We start from the raw sequence: 8572 nt of genomic DNA on the forward strand, positions 1-8572 counted from the left end.
TTACATGCCGGCAGCATGTGATCACTGCAGCCAATCAGAGGGCTCAGCAGTCATGGTTGTATTTTTGGCATTATACCAAAAATATGATTAGTCACCGCTGAGACCTCTGATTGGCTGCATTAGTCACATGCCGGAGCGTCAGCGCTGGATCGCCAAGAGAAAGGATAGGTGAGTATTGCTTCTTTTGTTAATTTATGTAATTTGCAGCCACTAGGAATAAAATTTAGGAACCCGGATAACCCCTTTAACCCCTTAACGACTGGCGTATAGTGTTTCTACGTCAGCCGTTAATGGTAGTTCTTTTGAAGCGCCGCCTTTTCACATTGCCGCTTCAGGAGAAGTTTTCCTGCATTGGGCGGGGATCTCCTGAAGCCCGGGCTGTTGCTAACAGCCTCGGGCTGTAGGGCAACTAGCAGTGGTCTCGGATCATGTTTAACCCCTCAGATGTGGCAGTCAATACTGAGCGCCGCATCTGATTGGTTTTAGAGGGAGGGGGCTCCCTCCCCCAACCGGTATCCCACGATGAAATCGCAGGGTGCGGATGGTTTCTATGGCAGCCGGGAGCCTAACAAAGGCCCCCAGGTCTACCTTTAGTAAATGCATAGTCGTTTTACACTAACAGTCATAATACACTGCAATACAGAAGTATTGCAGTGTATTATAAAAGCGATTCACAGATCGCACAGTCAAGTCCCCTAGTGAGGCTACAAAAAAGTTTAAAAAGTTTAATAAAGTTTGTAATTCATAAATAAATAAGTCTTAAGTAAAAAAAAAAATCAAAACCCAGTTTTCCCCCTTACAAAATGCTTTATTATGAAAAAAAGTTAAAAGTTACACATATTTGGTATCGCCTCGTCCGTAACAACACCAACTATAAAACAATGGCATTATTTAACCCGCATGGTGAACACCATAAAAAATAAATAAAAAAAACAATGGCAGAATTGCTGTTTTCTCTTCATCCTGCCTTAATTTTTTTTAATAAAATGTGATTAAAAAGTCGCATGTGGTTCAGGGTGCATACCAGAGTTTCTTTATCCTTATTGATTTCAGCAGTACGTTGTTATTCTTTGTGTTCTTTGCACTCTTTGTAATTCCATTTTCTGGCCTGTGGGCCAATGTCAGTGCTGCATTTGTCTGCACCATTATATTTTGTGTCTTGAAAACGGAAAATAAAAGAATTAAAAAAAAAATAATAAGTCGCATGTACTCCAAAATGGTACCAATAAAAACTACAAGCTGTCCCGCAAAAACAAATCTCATACAGCTATGTCAACAGAAAAATTAAAAAGTTATGGCTCTTAAAATATAGCGACACAAAACAAATAATTTAGAAAGAAAAAAGTGTTTTTACTATGTAAAAGTGGTAAAACATAAAGAAAAACAATATAAATTTGGTATTGCTGCAATCGTAACGACCCGCTGAATAAAGTTATTATGTTATTTATAGTACACGGTAAAGAGCGTAAATTTAAGGCATAAAAAAGTGGCGAAATTTCAGTATTTTTTCCTATTACCCCACCAAAAAAGGTAATAAAAGTAAATCAATACATTTTAAGTACCCCAAATTAGTGCTATTAAAAAAAAAATCAAACTTGTCCCATAAAAAACAAGTCCTTATACAGCTGTGTTGACGCAAAAATAAAAAAGTTATAGCTCTTTGAATGCGACGATGGAAAAACTTTAAAAAATTGCTTGGTCACAAAGTTTTAAAACACCTTCAGTATTAAGGGGTTAAACAGAATTTTGTACCTAAAAATTACAAGGTGTTAAAGGGAATCCACCGAAAACCCCACTACACTACAATAATCAGTTAATAGCTTAAAAGACGCTGATTCCGAATCTGTACGTTAGATTTTTTTTTACTCATCTGCATTCACCCGCTGTAAGCCCGGAAACAGGCCATGTGCTGCATGTTGATGACAAGTCCTAGGGGTCCTCTCCAATACATCGCCGAGCTTAGGAGTCCTCTCTATGCATCAAGACCCGTTTGTGGGCTTACAGCGAGGGAATGCAAGTGAGTAGAAAGGTAAGAATTACAGATTCGGGATCAGCGTCTTAACCCCTATCCGCACCAGGACGTAACTGTACGTCGTTGCGGGAAGTTACTTCCCGCACGAGGACGTACAGTTACTGAGTTAATCCCGGTGCACACTGTCGGCGACAGTGTGCACCGGGAACCAGGAGGTCAGCTGTCGCCGACAGCTGACACTCCCCTCTTGCCGGCGCATTAACCCCTTAAATTCGGCGATCGGGTGCAATCGCCGAATTTTAGGGGTTTCTAACATATCGGCAGACCCCCGTCCGAAATCACGGGGTCTGCCGATAGTTAGTATGGCAAACGGAAGCCAAACAATGGCTTCCGGGTCTGCCATGGACAGAAGCCCATCAGGACCAACCTTCGGCTGGTCCTGATAGGCTTCCTGTCAGAGTGACAGGAAGTCACTGTGTCGTTCCCGATGCACACTGTCGGCGACAGTGTGCATCGGGAACTTGGAGATCAGCTGTCCCTGACAGCGGACACTCTCCAGTGTTGCCGATCAGCGGCTCATCGCCGCTGATTTCGGCAATTAACCCGTTACATGCGGGGCTCGATTGCAATCTCCGCATGTAGCGGGTTTGTAGCGCATCAGCAGCCCCCATGCAATCGTGGGGGCTTCTGATGCTTGTGATGGCACCTGGGGGCCAGACAACGGCCCCCAGGTCTGCCATGTATGTCAGCCTATGAGGATCAGCCTCTGCTGATCCTCGTAGACCAACTGTCAAAGTGACTGTGACGTCACACTGACAGTTGGAATACATTACACTACCTAGGTAGTGTAATGTATTCTAGCAGCGATCAGAGCTGCAGGTCAAAAAAAGAAAGTGTAAAAAGTAAAAAAAAAAGTTAATAAACAAAAATATAAAGTGTAAAAAGTAAAAAAAAGTTAATAAAAATGTTTTATAAAAGTGTAAAAATAAAAGGTTTTGTTTTCCTATAATAAATCATTTATTATAGGGAAAAAATGAAAACGTTAAAAAAAAGTACACATATTTGGTATCGCCGCGTTCGTAACGACCCAATCTATGAAACTATAATGTTAATTTTTCCGCACGGTGAACGCCACAAACAAAATAAACTGAAAACTGTCAGCATCGCTATTTTTTGGTCACCACCCCTCCCAAGATATAGAATAAAAAGTGATCAAAAAGTTGCATTTACCCCAAAATGGTACCAATAAAAACCACAACCCGTCCCGCAAAAAACAAGACCTCCCACAGCTTTTTTGACGAAAAAATAAAAAAGTTACGGCTCAGAATAGCGTGTCCCAGAAAATAAATTATTTTATAGAAACTTCATTTTATTGTGCAAACGCTGCAAAACTTAAAAAAAACTATACACATATGGTATCGGCGTAATCGTACCGACCGGCAGAATAAATTAAAACGTAATTTATTGAGCACGGTGAACGCTGTAATAAATAAAGAATTTAAAGCGCCAAAATCGCTGTTTTTTGGTCACCCTAGCTCTAAAAAACATCCTGAGGGGCCAAAATGCTCACTATACCCCTAGAAAAATTCCTTGAGGGGTGTAGATTCCAAAATAGGGTGACTTTTGGGGGGTTTCCACTGTTTTGGTCCCTCCGGGGCGTTGCAAACCCGACATGGCACTGAAAACCAATCCAGCAAAATCTGCTTCCAAAATCCAAAAGGCGCTCCCTCCCTTCTGAGCCCTGCTGTGGGTCCAAACATCAGTTTACGACCACATATGGGGTATTGCCGTAATCGGGAGAAATTGCTTTACAAATGTTGGGCGGCTTTTTCTCCTTTATTCCTTGTAAAAATGAAAAAATTCTATGTTTCCACAGAAAAATAGGTGATTTTCATCTTCACAGACTAATTCCACAAAATTCTGCAAAAAAACTGTGGGGTCAAAATGCTAACTATACCCCTAGAAAAATGCCTTGAGGGGTGTAGTTTCCAAAATGGGGTCACTTTGGGGGGGGGTTTCGGCTGTTTAGGTACCACAAGACCTCCTCAAACCTGACATGGTGCCTAAAATATATTCCTAAAAAAAGGAGGCCCCGAAATCCACTAGCTGCTCCTTTGCTTCTGAGGCCTGTGCTTCAGTCCATTAGGACACTAGGGCCACATGTTGGATATTTCTAAAATCTGCAGAATCTGGGCAATAAATATTGAGTTGCGTTTCCCTGGTAAAACCTTCTGTGTTACAGATTTTTTTTTATTACAAATGAATTTCGGCAAAAAAAATGAAATTTGCAAATTTCACCTCTACTTTGCCTTAATTCCTGTGAAACGCCTAAAGGATTAAAATATTTTCTGAATGTGGTTTTGAATACCTTGAGGGGTACAGTTTTCAAAATGGGGTGATTTATGGGGACTTTCTAATATATAAGGCCCTCAAAGCCACTTCAGAACTGAACTGGTCCCTGAAAAAATAGCCTTTTGAAATTTTATTGAAAATATGAGAAATTGCTGCTAAATTTCTAAGCCTCGTAACGTCCTAGAAAAATAAAAGTACGTGAAAAAAAATGATGCAAACATAAAGTAGACATATAGGAAATGGTAACTAGTAACTATTTTGTGTGGTATTACTATGTGTTTCACAAGCAAATACATTTAAATTTAGAAAAATGCTAATTTTTGCACATTTTTGCTAAAATTTGGAGTTTTTCACAAATAAATATTGAATTTATCGACCAAATTTTTTCACTAACATAGAGTACAATATGTCACGAGAAAACAATCTCAGAATCGCTTGGATAGGTAAAAGCATTCCGGAGTTATTACCACATAAAGTGACACATGTCAGATTTGAAAAAATAGGCTGTGTCCTGAAGGCCAAAACAGGCTGTGTCCTTAAGGGGTTAAGCTATTTACTGATTATTGTAGTTTATGATGGTTTTCGGAGGTGACAGTGTCTGAACATTCACTTTAAAGCTGGTAAAGATTGTTTATTTTGTTTCCAATGGGCAGTGACAGACGTGGATTTACTCATTCATTTTTGTAGTTACTTTATTATTATTATTATTATTATTATTATTATTATTATTATTATTATTAATAAGAAGGTTTTACGTGGTTATGATATTATAAACATTTTATGTGTCTGAAAAATTAAGTATTAAATTAATATAAAAGTTAATTTAAAAAAAAAATTGAAGTTCTACATTTCCTGGCTTCTTTAATTTATGTGAATTATTTTACAGGATCATAGCTAATAAGGAGATGTGAACTTACCACCTGTTATAAGAACACATTGGGTAAAACTGTTTGACTGTGCCTAGTGCCAGGCCTGAGAGTGTGGCGAATGCCAAAGAGAGAATCCCTGTGTTGTGCACCGCCCCTCGGGCCCGGCACTAGGTATAACACAGTATATGAGTTTTGCCCAAGTTGCTTAAAAGGGAAATCCAGACAAAATGATCTTCTGATGTGTCATAGATAAATTGGAGGAGATCAGTCTGTGATATTGGACTGACACTGATTTCCAGAATGAAAGGACTCTATAAAGGCTCAAGCCCCTTTGGCACTGCTCGGAGATTTCTGTTATTGTACATCTGACAAAATATTCTAAGCAAACAACCATTCGCCTCAATGACAGGAAATCTTTCCTTGTAAGATAATAAATTTCGGAGCTGTACTGTCCTGAAACGCGTTATTTCATATAAATGACCATATGGAAAGACACTTCATTTTACAAAGGGTGGCCGAGCATCTACCTACTTCTCCAGTAAAAATGCAATAGAAATAAACAATAAAGATGGCGGCGGCGAAGACTGGGGGAGGGGCCACTGATATAATTAAGGCAGTCATTATAATAAGAAGTATGTGATTACTTTCTAGTATGGGTCCGGATTAGGAATTTCATCCATGATTTCAGATCCTTACGATACAATGGAAATCCACAGAGCGCTCCTTGAATGACTCTATACAAAGACAAGGAAAGATCAGATCACAAAGACACTTTTAATCTCCAAGATGTTACAACCAGAGACATTTTTGTCTCCTATTTGTGAGATGCACAAAAGAAACTGTTCACTAAAAGCTTCTATCAGATCTGATCTGGTGTCATTAACGCTGTTTTAATTTATGCCGCCGTCGCCTAGGTTAAAATTAGACTGTCGGAAAATAAGCATCCTTGGTGGGATGCGGCTTTCAAATTAAAATGAGTCTCTGGATGTTATTCAGCTTGATGAAAAGACCTCGGCTAATTTCCTCCTGACCGCTGCTCACCGCGAAAAAATGAAGAGGAGCACAGGGCTCCGAGCACTTGGGACACAAAATATTTATAGCTCCTTAATCCCTTGAATGGATAGAATGATATTAAATATGGATTACCTTTGACTGAGCTACAGAGATGAGAAAACAAACCTCACAATGAGGTAGACCTGGAAGCGTGAAATCAAGCATTACCATTAGACGTGCGACACAGATCAGCGCCCCTATTACTCATACTGATCTTCTCCAGATCTATCTGTATATTTATTAATAGGAATACAGTTATGTGACTGTGCTCGAACAGTGAAGTCTGTTATCAGCCTCATTCACATAGTGTTGAGGGATGGAACAACACTCCAGGCATAGGGTATGCTTCAAGTGATTTTTATTTAACACTTCACGCTCAGAACCATAAGACGCCGCTGGTGAGCTAGTTAAAGAGGCTCTGTCACCAGATTATAAAGACCCTGTCTCCTACATAATGTGATCGGCGCTGTAATGTAGATAACAGCAGTGTTTTTTATTTTGAAAAACGATCATTTTTGAGGAAGTTATGAGCAATTTTAGATTTATGCTCATTTCTTTCTTAATGCCCAACTGGGCGTTTTTTAACTTTTGACCAAGTGGGCGTTGTAAAGAGGAGTGTATGATGCTGACCAATCAGAGTCATACACTTCTCTCCATTCATACTCAGCACAGCGTGATCTCGCAAGATCATGCTGTGCTGTCACATACACCCACATTAACTTTACTGAAATGTCTTGACAGTGAATAGACATCACCTTCAGCCAGGACGCAATGTCTATTCACAATCCCGACACTTCGGTAAAGTTTTTGTGGGACTTAATCGCTGCACAGTGTGATCCCGCGAGATCACACTACTGCTGTCATTCATAGCGTGATCTTGCGAGATCAAGCTGTGTTTGTTTTAATTGCACAGTGAATTACGTAAAAACGAAGCGCAAAAAACAATGGAGGAATCGCTGTTTTTTTTTTCATTTTCTACCCCACAAATAATTTTTTTTCCCATTTCCTAGTACTTTATATGGCACAACAAAGGGTGCTACAAAAAGCTACGACTCGTCCCGCAAAAATCAAGTCCTCATAGGACTATATAGACGGAAAAATAGTAATGGCTTTTGGAAGGTGGGGGGAAGGTGGGGAGGAAAAAATGAAAATGTGAAAAATGGCTGCGGCAGGAAGGGGTTAAGGAATGGAACAAGGATACATTTTTGTTGTGGGTTATGTCTAAGATCAAAGGTTAATACTCCAATTTTTTGGAAGTGTTAGAATCCGGCCAATTACTATCCGGCGTACTAGCAACTGTGCCAACAGCCTGTCATCTACATGACTATTGGGTTCTCATGAGTAAAATGCTAGGAAGTAAAAGTTCAATCGAATTTTCACCTTACTGGTATAATTTATGGTTAGAGCAGCTCAAGTATAACTTTTATGTATAAAAATATTAGCAGAGCTTCAATAAACAGGAATCACCAATTGATACAATTCAATATAGTTCACAGAATTTATTATACTCTGGTTTTCCTGAATAGAAATTATAAAAAAAAGTCAACTAAGTGTCCCAGATGTGGGGTAGTGGAGGCCGACTACATGCACGGCCTTTGGAGCTGCTCGGCAGTTGTAAGATTCTGGGAAGCAGTTTTTGAAAGAAATTTCAGACGATTTGGAAGTGGATATTCTTTTCTCTCCCCAACTGGTGTTATTGGGAGATGACTCTGCTTTAAATGCACCTAGAGATAGGAAAAACGGTTTAATAAAGTTATTGTTTACCGCCAAACTTCAGATTGTCAGAAAATGAATTTTTTAACACTCCTCTGGCTGTAGAACCATGAATCCATAATGTGAAAACAATCATAAGATATGAAAAATTAAATAACAGTACCACCTGGAATAACGTTAAAAAGGGTTTTTGAGGCTAATGGTAGTGATTCTATTCCTGAGCAATTTTTTGTAATCTTGTGTAGATTGATTCCATGCCCGTCTTGGGGTGAATAAGGGGATGGGAAATAAGGCTGATTGGGAGGGGCTGGGTTTCATGGGTAGTGATAAAAGCGTTAAAAGTCATATTGTAGTACAAAGCGTGTATTGTAATACTTTGTTTTAAAAATCATTGTATTCTTGTTAAAATTTCACATTGTGTTGAATAAAAATTGTAAAATTCAAAAAAATAAAATAAAGATGTTGTATTTTGCTTTATACTGGTCACCCTGCCTGTATTTTGTGTTAGGAGTATAAAATTAAAGGGTAACTCTACTTTTAAAAAACTTCTGACATGTCATAGCGACATGTCAGAAGTTTTGATCGGTGGGGATCCGATCACTGAGACCCCCAT

The sequence above is a fragment of the Rhinoderma darwinii genome, chromosome 9 (genome assembly GCF_050947455.1).
Source record: "Rhinoderma darwinii isolate aRhiDar2 chromosome 9, aRhiDar2.hap1, whole genome shotgun sequence".
Taxonomy (NCBI): domain Eukaryota; kingdom Metazoa; phylum Chordata; class Amphibia; order Anura; family Rhinodermatidae; genus Rhinoderma; species Rhinoderma darwinii.